The sequence below is a fragment of the Cryptomeria japonica genome, unplaced genomic scaffold (genome assembly GCF_030272615.1).
Source record: "Cryptomeria japonica unplaced genomic scaffold, Sugi_1.0 HiC_scaffold_791, whole genome shotgun sequence".
Taxonomy (NCBI): domain Eukaryota; kingdom Viridiplantae; phylum Streptophyta; class Pinopsida; order Cupressales; family Cupressaceae; genus Cryptomeria; species Cryptomeria japonica.
Window position 1 is genome coordinate 40001 of NW_026729545.1, and position 15993 is coordinate 55993.

Here is a 15993-nt window from a genome sequence, read left to right on the forward strand (position 1 = left end):
CATATGCCCCCTACGCACTTTTGGTGGTGCACCCCGCACGAACAATCCCGCCTCGACCAGCCTGAACAATTCCCCTCTCGAAGGAAGGCCTCGGCCTTAATCGTCCACCGACAAACAGCTCGACGAGGCATGAAGCACCCACGGGAGCCGGAGCATGACGATGCAGAGTCTCGGTTCACAGGAGCCTGGGAAGAACATCCCGTACGGAACCCTTTACCCGAAAACATCCGAACCGCACATGCTCGCGACAGTCCTGCCGTTAGAGAATGCACCGTGCACGCGACCGAGTAAGGCCACTCAGAGACATCCATTTCCCAGGTATATGCCCCCTACGCACTTTTGGTGGCGCAACTCGCACGAACAGTCCCACCTCGACCCCGTAAACAAGCTTTTTTGCCTCGAAGAGTTCGTCGGAGACGAAGAAGCAACCTTCAGTGCAAACGTAGCACTCTTTTGTGCAACCGCCCAAACAACGCCCCCTCTACCCTCTGTCGAAACACTCGGCATTGCTGCTCCCTAAGGTGAGCTTCTCCTCATAGGCAATTCCGCTCTTATCCGGTCACGTTTGTGTGCCCGAATTTCGCAAGGCAACCTCCATGGGACATGGAAAAGACTCGAGAAGAGAGCTCGCTCACGGGAGAGAGAAGCCAAGGAGACCACGAGAGTGCTGAGAGTGGGACAGCGCTGAATAGGCGGGAGAAGCCTGCGCGTATAAACGGAGATATATATCCAATTGCAACGAAGGAACGTGCCAAAGATCGAGAACAATGGCAGAAATGCTAGTAACGTGCACTTCGGGACCAACGCATCACCGGAAGACAACCGCCAAACATCGAAAGAGTCGCGATGCTCCGCAACCTACGTGCAAAGCGGTCGCACACCGGGTAAGGGAGTGAGAGCCCCAAACATAGCTGGGCGAGGCGCTCACTCCGCTCTTTAATATCTCGTTAATACCGCCAAGGAAATGGCACAAGCACACACACACAAGCATCCTCGGAAGAGGACAGTTCGAGTGACAGGTCAAATCCAAGAGTTCCGAAGACTACCTCCAGGAACAATCGGGAACAAGACCGATACAAGTCGTCGAGTCTGTTACTGGGCGAACACGAGATGCGCACAGGAAATCGATCAGCCCTCACAATGGCCCAAGGCCAGAGATCGGACTGCTACGATTTACCCCAACAATCATCGTGCCACTCTTCGCAGAGAGGTGATAGACGCCAACGAGCCCGCGCATAGCAATCGAGGTGTAAAAAGGGCGTTGAAGGCAGGAAGCCTGGACGAAAGAGGCTACGAGGTCACCTCGAAGCGGTCTAAGAATCGGGCGCACTTGGGGCGACTACCAGTGCCAACCCCTTATCCCCGCGGTGCGTCCGACACACAGAAATTTCCAAGGCGGCCAAGGAGCCTCCCCGCATAGCAATCGGGGTGTGAGGTTACGGATGCAAGCATTGATAGCAATCGAGGTGTGAGGCGAAGGATGCAGAAGTGAGAGCCGAGGGATGTAGCAGAGATAGCAATCGGGGTGTGTGATGCAGAAGAGATAGCAATCGAGGTGTGCGGTGGGAAGGGCCCAGCAGCCAGAATGCATGAAGCGACGGATGAAGCAGTGATGACAACCGGGCTGTGAGGAGAGGAGGGATGCAGCCAAGAAAGCAATCAGGGCTCGAGGCAAGGGATGCATCAAGGATAGCAATCATGTTGTGAGGCGAGATTCCAAAGGCTAAACGTGAGAGGCTGCAGGGTCGACTCAGAGAGGTCTATGCATGTGAGAGGCTGAAAGCAAGGTCGACTCGGAGCGGTCTATGCATCGGGCGCGCTTGGGGCGACTACCAGTGCCAACCCCTTATCCCGCGACGCGTCCGACAAAGAGAACGTTCCAAGGCGGCAGAGGAGGTTACCAGCCGAAGGAATGCAGTAGCAATAACAGGTATAGTTCCGCGGCGGCGAGAAGACTCACCGCATAGGAATCGGGATGCGAGGCGAGGGATGCGGCGGGAAGGCCCCGACGGCTAAACGGAAGAGGCTGCAGGGCCGCCTCGGAATGGTCCAAGCATCGGATGCGATTGGGACGACTACCAGTGCCAACCCCTTATCCCGCGATGCGTCCGATACACAGATAGTTCCAAGGCGGCCGAGGAGCCTCACCGCATATCAATCGGGGTGCGAGGCGAGGGATGGGGCGGGAAGGCCCCAACGGCTAGACGGAAGAGGCTTCAGGGCCACCTCGGAATGGTCCAAGCATCGGACGCGCTTGGGGCGACTGCCAGTGCCAACCCCTTATCCCGCGATGCGTCCGATACACAGATGGTTCCAAGGCGGCCGAGGAGCCTCACCGCATAGCAATCGGGGGTGCGAGGCGAGGGATGGGGCGGGAAGGCCCCAACGGCTAGACGGAAGAAGCTTCAGGGCCGCCTAGGAATGGTCCAAGCATCGGACACGCTTGGGGCGACTACCAGTGACAGCCCCCTATCCCGCGATGCGTCCGATACGAAGATGGTTCCAAGGCGGCCGAGGAGCCTCACCGCATAGCAATCGGGGTGCGAGGTGGGGGATGCGGCGAGATGGCCCCAACGGCTAGACGGAAGAGGCCACAGGGCCGCGTCGGAATAGTCCAAGCATCGGACGCGCTTGGGGCGACTACCAGTGACAACCCCTTATCCCGCGATGCGTCCGATACGAAGATAGTTCCAAGGCGGCCGAGGAGCCTCACCGCCTAGCAATCGGGGTGCGAGGTGGGGGATGCGGCGAGATGGCCCCAACGGCTAGACGGAAGAGGCTGCAGGGCCGCCTCGGAATAGTCCAAGCATCGGACGCGCTTGGGGCCACTACCAGTGACAACCCCTTATCCCGCGATGCGTCCGATACGAAGATAGTTCCAAGGCGGCCGAAGAGCCTCACCGCATAGCAATCGGGGTGCGAGGTGGGGGATGCGGCGAGATGGCCCCAACGGCTAGACGGAAGAGGCCACAGGGCCGCCTCGGAATAGTCCAAGCATCGGACGCGCTTGGGGCGACTACCAGTGACAACCCCTTATCCCGCGATGCGTCCGATACGAAGATAGTTCCCAGGCGGCCGAGGAGCCTCACCGCATAGCAATCGGGGTGCGAGGCGAGGGATGCGGCGAGATGGCCCCAAAGGCTAGACGGAAGAGGCTGCAGGGCTGCCTCGGAATAGTCCAAGCATCGGACGCGCTTGGGGCGACTACCACTGCCAACCCCTTATCCCGCGATGCGTCCGATACACAGATAGTTCCGAGGCGGCCGAGGAGGTGGGGGATGCAGCGAGATGGCCCCAACGGCTAGACGGAAGAGGCTGCAGGGCCGCCTCGGAATAGTCCAAGCATCGACGCGCTTGGGGCGACTACCAGTGACAACCCCTTATCCCGCGATGCGTCCGATACACAGATAGTTCCGAGGCGGCCAAGGAGCCTCACCGCATAGCAATCGTGGTGCGAGGTGGGGGATGCGGCGAGATGGCCCCAACGGCTAGACGGAAGAGGCTGCAGGGCCGCCTCGGAATGGTCCAAGCATCGGATGCGCTTGGGGCGACTACCACTTGCCAACCCCTTATCCCGCGATGCGTCCGATACACAGATAGTTCCAGGCGGCCGAGGAGCCTCACAGCATAGCAATCAGGGTGCGAGGCGAGGGATGCGGCGAGAAAGCCCCAACGGCTAGAGGGAAGAGGCTTCAGGTCCGCCTCGGAATGGTCCAAGCATCGGACGCGCTTGGGGCGACTACCAGTGACAACCCCTTATCCCGCGACGCGTCCGATACACAGATAGTTCCAAGGCGGCCGAGGAGCCTCACCGCATAGCAATCGGGGTGCGAGGCGAGGGATGCGGCGAGAAGGACCCAACGGCTACACGGAAGAGGCTTCGGGGCCGGCCTCGGAATGGTCCAAGCATCGGACGCGCTTGGGGCGACTACCAGTGACAACCCCTTATCCCGCGACGCGTCCGATACACAGATAGTTCAAGGCGGCCGAGGAGCCCTCACCGCATAGCAATCGGGTGCGAGGCGAGGGATGCGGCGAGAAGGACCCAACGGCTACACGGAAGAGGCTTCGGGGCCGCCTCGGAATGGTCCAAGCATCGGACGCGCTTGGGGCGACTACCAGTGACAACCCCTTATCCCGCGACGCGTCCGATACACAGATAGTTCCAAGGCGGCCGAGGAGCCTCACCGCATAGCAATCGGGGTGCGAGGCGAGGGATGCGGCGAGAAGGACCCAACGGCTAGACGGAAGAGGCTTCGGGTCCGCCTCGGAATGGTCCAAGCATCGGACGCGCTTGGGGCGACTACCAGTGACAACCCTTATCCCGCGACGCGTCCGATACACAGATAGTTCCAAGGCGGCCGAGGAGCCTCACCGCATAGCAATCGGGGTGCGAGGCGAGGGATGCGGCGAGAAGGACCCAACGGCTAGACGGAAGAGGCTTCGGGTCCGCCTCGGAATGGTCCAAGCATCGGACGCGCTTGGGGCGACTACCAGTGACAACCCCTTATCCCGCGACGCGTCCGATACACAGATAGTCCAAGGCGGCCGAGGAGCCTCACCGCATAGCAATCGGGGTGCGAGGCGAGGGATGCGGCGAGAAGGACCCAACGGCTAGACGGAAGAGGCTTCGGGTCCGCCTCGAATGGTCCAAGCATCGGACGCGCTTGGGGCGACTACCAGTGACAACCCCTTATCCCGCGACGCGTCCGATACACAGATAGTTCCGAGGCGGCCGAGGAGCCTCACCGCATAGCAATCGGGGTGCGAGGCGAAGGATGCGGCGAGAAGGACCCAACGGCTAGACGGAAGAGGCTTCGGGTCCGCCTCGGAATGGTCCAAGCATCGGACGCGCTTGGGCGACTACCAGTGACAACCCCTTATCCCGCGACGCGTCCGATACACAGATAGTTCCAAGGCGGCGAGGAGCCTCACCGCATAGCAATCGGGGTGCGAGGCGAGGGATGCGGCGAGAAGGACCCAACGGCTAGACGGAAGAGGCTTCAGGGCCGCCTCGGAATGGTCCAAGCATCGAACGCGCTTGGGGCGACTACCAGTGACAACCCCTTATCCCGCGACGCGTCCGATACACAGATAGTTCCGAGGCGGCCGAGGAGCCTCACCGCATAGCAATCGGGTGCGAGGCGAGGGATGCGGCGAGAAGGACCCAACGGCTAGACGGAAGAGGCTTCAGGGCCGCCTCGGAATGGTCCAAGCATCGGACGCGCTTGGGGCGACTACCAGTGACAACCCCTTATCCCGCGACGCGTCCGATACACAGATAGTTCCGAGGCGGCCGAGGAGCCTCACCGCATAGCAATCGGGGTGCGAGGCGAGGGATGCGGCGAGAAGGACCCAACGGCTAGACGGAAGAGGCTTCAGGGCCGCCTCGGAATGGTCCAAGCATCGGACGCGCTTGGGCGACTACCAATGACAACCCCTTATCCCGCGACGCGTCCGATACACAGATAGTTCCGAGGCGGCCGAGGAGCCTCACCGCATAGCAATCGGGGTGCGAGGCGAGGGATGCGGCGAGAAGGACCCAACGGCTAGACGGAAGAGGCTTCAGGGCCGCCTCGGAATGGTCCAAGCATCGGACGCGCTTGGGGCGACTACCAGTGACTAACCCCTTATCCCGCGACGCGTCCGATACACAGATAGTTCCGAGGCGGCCGAGGAGCCTCACCGCATAGCAATCGGGGTGCGAGGCGAGGGATTGCGGCGAGAAGGACCCAACGGCTAGACGGAAGAGGCTTCAGGGCCGCCTCGGAATGGTCCAAGCATCGGACGCGCTTAGGGCGACTACCGTTGCCAACCCCTTATCCCGCGATGCGTCTGATACACAGATAGTTCCGAGGCGGCCGAGGAGCCTCACCGCATAGCAATCGGGTTGCGAGGCAGATTATTGGGAAGGGAACCCCCTGGGATGCGGCTCAAGCAGTGCCCAAAGGGACTGGAATGCGGAATCACATCGAGAGACCCAAATGCTATACGAGGGCTCAAATCGAATTATCGATTTGGCCACGACATGGACGCATCGGAACGACTACCTTTGCCGAACCACTCGCAATTGCATCCATACCGAAACCAATAGACATTTCCGTTAGAGCCCTCGCATAGCATTCGGGAATCTCGCATGCCCCTCTAAATCGACCAATGCTGGCGCTCAATGAAAATCCGAGCGCTACCACCGTTCGAGCGCCAGCATTGGTCGAGTTAGAGGGGCACGGGGGAGAATGCTCCAGTCAACACCTCCCCTATATAAGTTATTTGTCCGATTCTCGCACAACCGTAGTCTGCCTCGTCGAATCAAACAACGGTCCCAGATTCCGACTTCCGTTCCGTAGAGACCCAAAAGCTAGATGGAGGCTCGCAAAAAAGAGAGTCGGCGCATAGCAATCGGGTTTCTCGAACGTTTAGGGACCGAGCTCACTTGCGGATAGGGCAAAATCCGCCAAGCAACCCAAAAGCTAGACGGGGGCTCGAATCGAATCGCCTAGGCGGCCACAACAACGACGTGTTGGATCGACTACCAGTGCCAAACCATTCAGCAAGACTAGTCTGTGTCGAGGCCGGATAGAGATTCTCAGAGAGCGCCCGCATAGCATTTAGGAGACCTGCCGCGTCCCTCACACTCGACAAATGGTGGTGCACGTTTATAAATCCGAGCGATCCCAACCCTTTCAAGCACCAACATCGGTCGAGATAGAGGGGCACGGAGGGGGCTGCGTGAGACAACACAGTCCCCTATATAAGTTATTTGTCCGATTCTCACACATCCGAAGAATGGTCATCAAATCGGACAACAGCCCAAACTTCCGACTTCCGTCCCAGAAAGCCCAAGAGCTATCTAAAACGTTCATGGCCGGAACTCGATCGCGGCTATACCAGTCCGCCAAGCAACCCAAAAGCTAGACTGGAGCTCTAGTCGAATCACCTCTGTGGCCATTGCAAGGACGTGTTGGAGCGACTACCATTGCCGAACCATTCCGCAGGTCGAGTCCATACCAAGGCCGCATAGAGATTCACGATGAGCTCCTGCATAGCAATCAGGAGACTTGCCGTGTCCATCACAATCGATAAATCCTGGTGCAAGATTTTTGCATCCGAGCGCTCCAACCAGTCGAGCACCAGCATCAATCGACATAAACGGGCACGGGGGGAGGATGCTCGAGAACACTACCTCCCCTATATAAGTTATTTGTCCGATTCTCAAGCAGCCGAAGTCTGGTCATCGAATCGGGTCAAAGACCACAACTTCCGACTTTACCCACAATGCAAGTCATCGAATCGAACATCGGCCCCCGAGTCGGACTCCATGCGTATGTCAGGTCATCGGACCCAAATTCCGCCTTCCTGCGCATGGCGGGCCATCAATATCAACTCGGTCATCGGACCCAAACTCCGCCTTTTTGCGTATGGCACGCCTTCAAATCGGTCATCGGACCCAAATTCCGCCTTCCTGTGCATGGCGGGCCATCAACATCAACTCGGTCATCGGACCCAAATTCCGCCTTTCTGCGCATGGCACGCCATCAACTCGGTCATCGGACCCAAATTCCGCCTTCCTGCGCATGGCAGGTCATCGGACACAAATTCAGACCTCGCCAATATGCCTACGTATCGAATCGGTCATCGGACCCAACTTCCGACTTCATCCATACTGTAGGGTCTTTGAGGTTGGCGCGGTGCGCTCAACCCAGGGAGTCGACCCATCGAAGCATACACCTCCCCTATATAAGCTATTTGTCCGATTCCCACACCTGTGTAGTTTGCACCTCTGACCAGGACATCGACCCCAACTTCCGAACTCGACTGCAACGACGGCACCAGCGCCTTGGTGCGCACCTTGCGACGCACAGTCCCAACATTCGCCTTCCTGCACATGGCAGGTCATCGGACCCAAATTCCGACCTCGCGAGTATGCCTACATATCGAATCGGTCATCGGACCCAACTTCCGACTTCATCCATACCGTAGGGTCTTTGAGGTTGGCGCGGTGCGCTCAACCCGGGGAGTCGACCCAACGAAGCATACACCTCCCCTATATAAGCTATTTGTCCGATTCCCACACCTGTGTAGTTTGCACCTCCGATCAAGACATCGACCCCAACTTCCGAACTCGCCTCCAACGACCGAACCAGCGCCTTGGTGCGCACCTTGCAACGCACAGTGCCAACATTCGCCTTCCTGCACGTGGCAGGTCATCGGACCCAAATTCCGACCTCGCGAGTATGCCTACATATCGAATCGGTCATCGGACCCAACTTCCGACTTCATCCATACCGTAGGGTCTTTGAGGTTGGCGCGGTGCGCTCAACCCGGGGAGTCGACCCAACGAAGCATACACCTCCCCTATATAAGCTATTTGTCCGATTCCCACACCTGTGTAGCTTGCACCTCCGATCAGGACATCGACCCCAACTTCCGAACTCGACTAAAAAGACCGCACCAGCGCCTTGGTGTGCACCTTGCAACGCACAGTGTCAACATTCGCCTTCCTGCACATGGCAGGTCATCGGACCCAAATTCCGACCTCATGAGCATACCTACTAATCGAATCGGTCATCGGACCCAACTTCCGACTTCATCCATACCGTAGGGTCTTTGAGGTTGGCGCGGTGCGCTCAACCTGGGGAGTCGACCCATCGAAGCATACACCTCCCCTATATAAGCTATTTGTCCGATTCCGACACCTGTGTAGTTTGCACCTCCGCTCAGGACATCGACCCCAACTTCCGAACTCGCCTGCAACGACCGAACCAGCGCCTTGGTGCGCACCAAAAGTGCGCACTTTTGGAGGGCACTTTTGTGCGCTCCAAAGGTGCGCACTTTTGGAGGGCACTTTTCTGCGCTCCAAAGGTGCGCACTTTTGGAGGGCACTTTTTGGAGGGCACTTTTCTGCGCTCCAAAGGTGCGCACTTTTGGAGGGCACTTTTTGGAGGGCACTTTTCTGCGCTCCAAAGGTGCGCACTTTTGGAGGGCACTTTTTGGAGGGCACTTTTCTGCGCTCCAAAGGTGCGCACTTTTGGAGGGCACTTTTTGGAGGGCACTTTTCTGCGCTCCAAAGGTGCGCACTTTTGGAGGGCACTTTTTGGAGGGCACTTTTCTGCGCTCCAAAGGTGCGCACTTTTGGAGGGCACTTTTTGGAGGGCACTTTTCTGCGCTCCAAAGGTGCGCACTTTTGGAGGGCACTTTTTGGAGGGCACTTTTCTGCGCTCCAAAGGTGCGCACTTTTGGAGGGCACTTTTTGGAGGGCACTTTTCTGCGCTCCAAAGGTGCGCACTTTTGGAGGGCACTTTTTGGAGGGCACTTTTCTGCGCTCCAAAGGTGCGCACTTTTGGAGGGCACTTTTTGGAGGGCACTTTTCTGCGCTCCAAAGGTGCGCACTTTTGGAGGGCACTTTTTGGAGGGCACTTTTCTGCGCTCCAAAGGTGCGCACTTTTGGAGGGCACTTTTTGGAGGGCACTTTTCTGCGCTCCAAAGGTGCGCACTTTTGGAGGGCACTTTTGTGCACTCCAAAGGTGCGCACTTTTGGAGGGCACTTTTCCTGTGCTCCAAAGGTGCACACCTAGGTGAGCACCTTCGACCACACCTTGTAGCACACCAAACTCTGACTTTCGACTTCATCCGCAATGCAGGGTCTTTGAGGTTGGCGCAATGCGCACAACCAGGGGAGTCGACCCATCAAACCCAACACCTCCCCTATATAAGCTATTTGTCTGATTCTCATACATGCGTAGCCTGCAGGAGCAATTAGGACATCGACCCCAACTTTCGGCTTCTAAACGAAAACAAGGTCTTTGAGGTTGGTGTAATGCGAACAACTAGGGGAGTCAACCCATCAAACCCAACACCTCCCCTATATAAGCTATTTGTCTGATTCTCATACATGTGTAGTCTACAGGAGCAATTAGGACATCGACCCCAACTTTTGACTTCTTAACGAAAACAAGGTCTTTGAGGTTGACGTAATGCGCACAACCAGGGGAGTCGACCCATCAAACCCAACACCTCCCCTATATAAGCTATTTGTCCGATTCTCATACATGTGTAGCCTGCAGGAGCCATTAGGACATTGACCCCAACTTTTGACTTCTTAACGAAAACAAGGTCTTTGAGGTTGGCGTAATGCGCACAACCAAGGGAGTTGACCCATCAAACCCAACACCTCCCCTATATAAGCTATTTGTCTGATTCTCATACATGTGTAGCCTGCAACAACGATTAGGACATCCACCCCAACTTCTGAATTCGTCTGCGTTGACCGCACCAAAGGTGCACGCCTTGGTGCTCACCAAAATCCGACTTCCGACTTCTTCTGCTATGCGGGGTCTTTGAGGTTGGCGCAGTGCGCACAACCAGGGGAGTCAACCCACCGAATGCAACACCTCCCCTATATAAGCTATTTGTCTGATTCTCATACATGCGTAGACTGCAGCAATGATTAGGACATCCACCCCAACTTTTGACTTCTTAAACAAGACAGGGTCTTTGAAGTTGGTGCAGTGCACACAACCAGGGGAGTCGACCCATCAAACGCAACACCTCCCCTATATAAAGCTATTTGTCCGATTCTCATACGTGTAGTCTGCAGCAGCGATTAGGACATCGACCCCAACTTCCGAATTCGTTTGCATTGACCGCACCAAAGGTGCACGCCTTGGTGTGCACCCTGGAGTGCACTTTGGTGCTCACCTCGGTGCACACTTTGGTGTGCACCTCGGTGTGCACCAAAGGTGCGCACCTTGGAGCGCACCAAAGGTGTACACTTTGGAGCGCACCACATAGGGTCTTTGAGAGGTTGGCGCAGTGCGCACACCAAGGTGGGTGTTGAGGTGCGTGCCGAGGTGGGTGGGTGCTAGGGTGCGCTCCATGGTGGGTGCCAGGGTGGGTGCGTGCTAGGGTGGATTCCAAAGAGGGTCATAGGGTGGGTGCCAAGGTGGGTTGGTGATATAGTGGGTTCAAAGGTGGGTACTAGGGTGGGTTCCAAGGTGGGTCACAAGTTGGGTGCCAGGATGCGTGGGTGTTAGGTTGGGTGCCAAGGTGGGCTCCTGCGTGGGTGGGTGCTAGGGTGGGTTTCAAGGTGGACGCGAGGGCGGGTGCCAAGGTGGGTAACAAGTTGGGTGTTAGGATGGGTGAGTGCTAGAGTGGGTGCCAAGGTGGGTGGGTGCTAAGGTGGATGCCAAGGTGGTTCACAGGGTGGGTGGGTTCTAGGGTGAGTTCCAAGGTGGGTCACAGGTTCAGTGCTAGGGTGGGTGTCAAGGCGGGTGTCGAGGTGCCTGGGTGCTAGGGTGTGGATGCCAATGTGGGTCATAGGGTGGGTACTAGGGTGGGCTGCAATGTGGGTGCCAAGGTGGGTAACATGCTCGGTGGGTTCTAAATTGGGTGCCAGGGTGGGTGTGCACCCACCTTGCCCGAGGTGGGTGCCAAGGTGCCAGTGTGGGTGGGTGCTAAGGTGGATGCCAAGGTGGGTGAGAAGGTGGGTGATAGGTTGAGTGGTAGGATGGGTGGGTGCCAAGATGGGTCACAGGGTGGGTGCAAGGGTGGGTAGGTGCTAGGGTTGGTGTCAGGGTGGGTGGGTGCTAGGTTGGGTTCCAAGGTGGGTGCGAGGGTGAGTGTCAAGGTGGGTCACAGGTTAGGTGCTAGGATGGGTGAGTGCTAGGGTGCAAAGGTGCCAGGGTGGGTGCTAGGATGGGTCGATGCTAGGGTGAGTGGCAAGGTGGGTCCACAAGTGTCAAGGTGGGTGCCGAGGTGGGTGCCAAGTCGGCGACTGCTATGGTGGATGCCAAGGTGGGTCACGGGGTGGGTGCCAAGTTGCTAGGTTGGGTTCCAAGGTGGGTGCCAACGTGGGTGCTAGGGTGCGTGGGTTAAAGGGTGTGTCACAACGTGGGTGCCAGGATGGGTGCGCACCCACACTGGCCAAGACGGGTGCGGGTGCAAGGTTGGGTTCCAAGCCCGGTCACAGGCTGGGTGCTAGGATGGGTGGGTGCCAAGGTGGGCACCAGGGTGGGTGCACCCACCCTGGCCAAGGTGGGTCACGGGGTGGGTCCTAGGGTGGGTAACGGGGTGGGTACTAAGGTGCGTGCCAAGGTGGGTCATAGGGTGGGTGCCAAGGTGGGCACCAGGGTGGGTGTGCACCAACCCTAGCCAGGGTAGGTCACGGGGTGGTTGTCGGGGTGGGCGTCAAGGAGCCAAGGTGGGTGGCAAGTAGCCAAGTTGCGTGCCAAGGTGGGTGTCGGGGTGGGTGCCAAGGATCCAAGGTGGGTGCCAAGGAACCAAGGTGGGTGTCTGGGTGGGTGCCGAGGTGGGAGCCAGGGTGGGTCCCAAGGTGAGTGCAAAGGTGGGTGCCAGGGTCAAGGTGAGTGCCAATGTGGGTTCCAAGGTGCCAGGGTCAGGGTGAGTGCCAATGTGGGTTCAAAGGTGCTAAGTTGGGTGCGAGGTTGGGTGCGAGGGTGGGTGGGTGCCAAGGTGTGCTAGGTGGAAGCCCGGGTGGGTCGGCATCCCATGGGTGTCGAGTTGGGTGCCTGATGGGTGCTTCTTGTCAAGTTTTAGTCGTCGGGACTCATTTCGAGCCTTAGAGGTCGTTTCTTGTCCGGTTGCCCTGTCTTCGACCTGGGAACCCAATTTTGGTCCTCGGGTCCCATTTTTTTTTGTCTCGCATCCCACTTTTGGCCTGTGGCCTTTTCGGGGTCGATTCTCGTTTTGGGCATCAGAGCATGTTTCTTCTCCTAAAACCCAATATTTGTTTATTAAGTCTCGGAACACATTTTTGTTCTCGTGGACCCATCATGGGTCTTGGAACGCATTTGTGGTCCTTGGGTCCCATTTTGCATCCCGAAACTTGTGTTTTGGTGCTTGATCCCTATTTTGGGTGCCCACCTTGCACCAAGTGCGCACCCGGGGCAAACCGAGCGCCTTGGTGCACCGGGGCAAGATCGAGCGTGCACCCGAGGCGCCCCGAACATGCACCAAGGTGCACTCGGCCCACATGTGAGCGCAGGTCGTTGCGCCCGAGGTGGTGTGTGGGCACCGCGTTGCAGACGGGACACTGCACGCACACGACGCCCCCTCCAGGTGCACGCACGTAGGCCGGGCCGGGTGCACACCCGACGCCCTAGCAAGGTGCGCGCACCCGGGCAGGGCTCACACTTGGCGAACGGGGCGCACTTCGCGAGGGAGGGTGTGCACCTCGACGGGGGTGGGTGGCCGGGGTGGATTCGCACGTGGGTCGCGGTTTGCTAAGTACACACTGCGACAAGCTCATAACGGGTGCGATCATACCAGCGTTAGTGCACCGGATCCCATCAGAACTCCGCAGTTAAGCGCGCTTGGGCCGGAGTAGTACTGGGATGGGTGACCTCCCGGGAAGTCCCGGTGTTGCACCCTTTTTTAGTTTTTCGCCGGGCGTCGCAATGCTATTTGAATAAACCTTTTGCCCGTTTGCGTTCTCGTCGGGGCCGGGCCGGGCCGGGGTGCGCTGCCCGCACTACCGCGCGCGCGGGGGCGACACCGAGCGCGCACCCGAGGCGCCCCGAGCACACAGGCCACGGTGCAACCCGGGCGTTGTGCGCGCACCCCGGTGCGCCCGAGGTGCTGCGCGCGCACCCAGGTGAAATCGGTGTGCACCTCGGCCAGTGTGCGCTCGGTCGAGTCGCGCACGTTGGCCAAGGTGCACGGTGATGTTTCTTACTCTAAGGTTCCGCACCAGACGCCCGGGACAGGTGAGCGAAGCTGGGCGGGGCCGGGTGCGCGGCCGGGGCAGGTGCACGCAGCTGGAGAGAGCTTTGGAGCACACTTCGGAGCGCACCAATGATGCGCTCCATTCAAAAGTTTCCTGAAAAGGCAAAAAAAGTTGAGATTATAGAATTTCCCACTTGAGAGATTGTAAAAAAAAAAAATTTAAAATGAAGGAAACGCGGGTGCCAAGGTGTGCGCAGCCCAGCCAAGGTGTGCGCACCAAGGCGCCCACCCTGGCGAAGGTGCACGCAAGGTGCGCACCCGAGGCAAACCGGACAATTAACCCAACTTTCGACTTCGCGCGCACCTTGGAGCGCACTTCGGAGCGCTCCTTGGTGCGCACCAATCTTGGGCACCTCGGAGTGCACCATGGCGCCCACCAAGGTGCGCACCCGGGGCAAACCGAGCTCCGACTTCGTGCGCACCTTGGAGCGCACGAAAGGTGCGCACCATGGCGCCCACCAAGGTGCGCAGCCCAGCCAAGGCGTGCGCATCAAGGTGCGCACCCTGGCGAAGGTGCGCACCCGGGGCAAACCGAGCTCCGACTTCGTGCGCACCTTGGAGCGCACAAAAGGTGCGCAACCCAGCCAAGGTGTGCGCACCCCGGTCAAACCGAGCTCCGAATCGTGCGCACCAGAGGTGCACGCCATCGTGCGCACCTTGGAGCACACTTCGGAGCCCTCCTTGGTGCGCGCCGATGTTGCGCACCTCGGAGCGCACCCGGGGAAAACAATGCAATTAACCCGACTTTCGACTTCGTGGGCACCTCGGAGCGCTCTCGGGTTCGCACCTCGGAGCACACCGAGGTGCGCACCTTTGATGCGCTGCCTTCACCAATTTCCAGAAAAGGCAAGAAAACATTGAGAAGGTGTGCGCACCGAGGTGCCCACCCTGGCGAAGGTGCACGCGAGGTGCGCACCCGGGGCAAACCGGGCTCCGACTTCGTGCACGCCGCACCTTGGAGCACACTTCGGAGCGCTCCTTGGTGCGCACCAGGGCGCGCAACCCAGCCGAGGTGCCCACCCCGGCGAAGGTGCACGCGAGGTGCGCACCCGGGGCAAACCGGGGTCCGACTTCGTGCACGCCGCACCTTGGAGCACACATCGGGGCGCTCCCGGGTTCGCACCGGCGTTGCGCACCGTGGTGGGCACCTCGGAGCACACCAAGGTGGGCAGCGAGGTGCGCACCTTTGATGCGATGCCTTCACTAATTTCCATAAAAGGCAAAAAAAAAACGAGATTTTAAAATTTCCGTTTTGAAAGATAGTGAGAAAAAGGGAATGCTGGTGCCATCTTGAGCCCGCCCTGGTGCGCAGCCCAGCCAAGGTGTGCGCACCAAGGTGCCCACCCTGGCGAAGGTGCGCGCCCGGGCAATTAACCCAACTTCCAACTTCGCGCGCGCCAGGGTGGGAGCGCACCCAACAACCGGGCCTGGGAAGAGCCAATGCGAGAAACCCCACCAAACGCTCTGACAAAAAAAGAGGGGGCGCTCCAGTAACCCCGCTTCGGAGCGCACCCTGGGCAAACCCAGCCAAGGTGCCCACCCCGGCCAAGGTGCAGGCGAGGTGCGCACCCGGGGCAAACCGGGCTCCGACAACGTGCACGCCGCACCTTGGAGCACACTTCGTAGCGCTCCCGGGTGCGCACCTCAGAGCACACCAAGGTGGGCAGCGAGGTGCGCACCTTTGATGCGCTGCCTTCACTAATTTCCAGAAAAGGCAAAAAAAAAAGGAGATTTTAAAATTTCCGTTTTGAAAGATAGTGAAAAAAACGGAACGCGCGTGCCATCTTGAGCCCGCCCTGGTGCGCAGCCCAGGTAAGGTGCCCACCCTGGCAAAGGTGCGCACCCGGGCAATTAACCCTACTTCCGACTTCGTGCGCGCCAGGGTGGCAACCGGGCCTCGGAAGAGCCAATGCGAGAAACCCCACCAAACGCTCCGACAAAAAAAGAGGCGGCGCTCCAATAACCCCGCTTCGGAGCGCAGCCGGGGCAAACCCAGCCAAGGTGCCCACCCCGACGAAGGTGCACGCGAGGTGCGCACCCGGGGCAAACCGGGCTCCGACAACGTGCACGCAGCACCTTGGAGCACACTTCGAAGCACTCCCGGGTGCCCACCGGCGTTGCGCACCGTGGTGGGCAGCGAGGTGCGCACCTTTGATGCGCTGCCTTCACTAATTTCCAGAAAAAGGCAAAAAAAAATGAGATTTTAAAATTTCCGTTTTGAAAGATAGTGAAAAAAAAGGAACGCGGGTG

General features: G+C 58.7%; 1 non-coding gene across 1 annotated transcript; it reads left to right on the top strand.

Moving 5' to 3' along the window:
- Positions 1-13270: 13270 nt before the first annotated feature.
- On the top strand, positions 13271-13389 carry LOC131872797 (5S ribosomal RNA). The gene has a single exon (XR_009370878.1). It is a non-coding gene; the product is annotated as a 5S ribosomal RNA (ribosomal RNA).
- The last annotated feature ends 2604 nt before the right edge of the window (positions 13390-15993 follow it).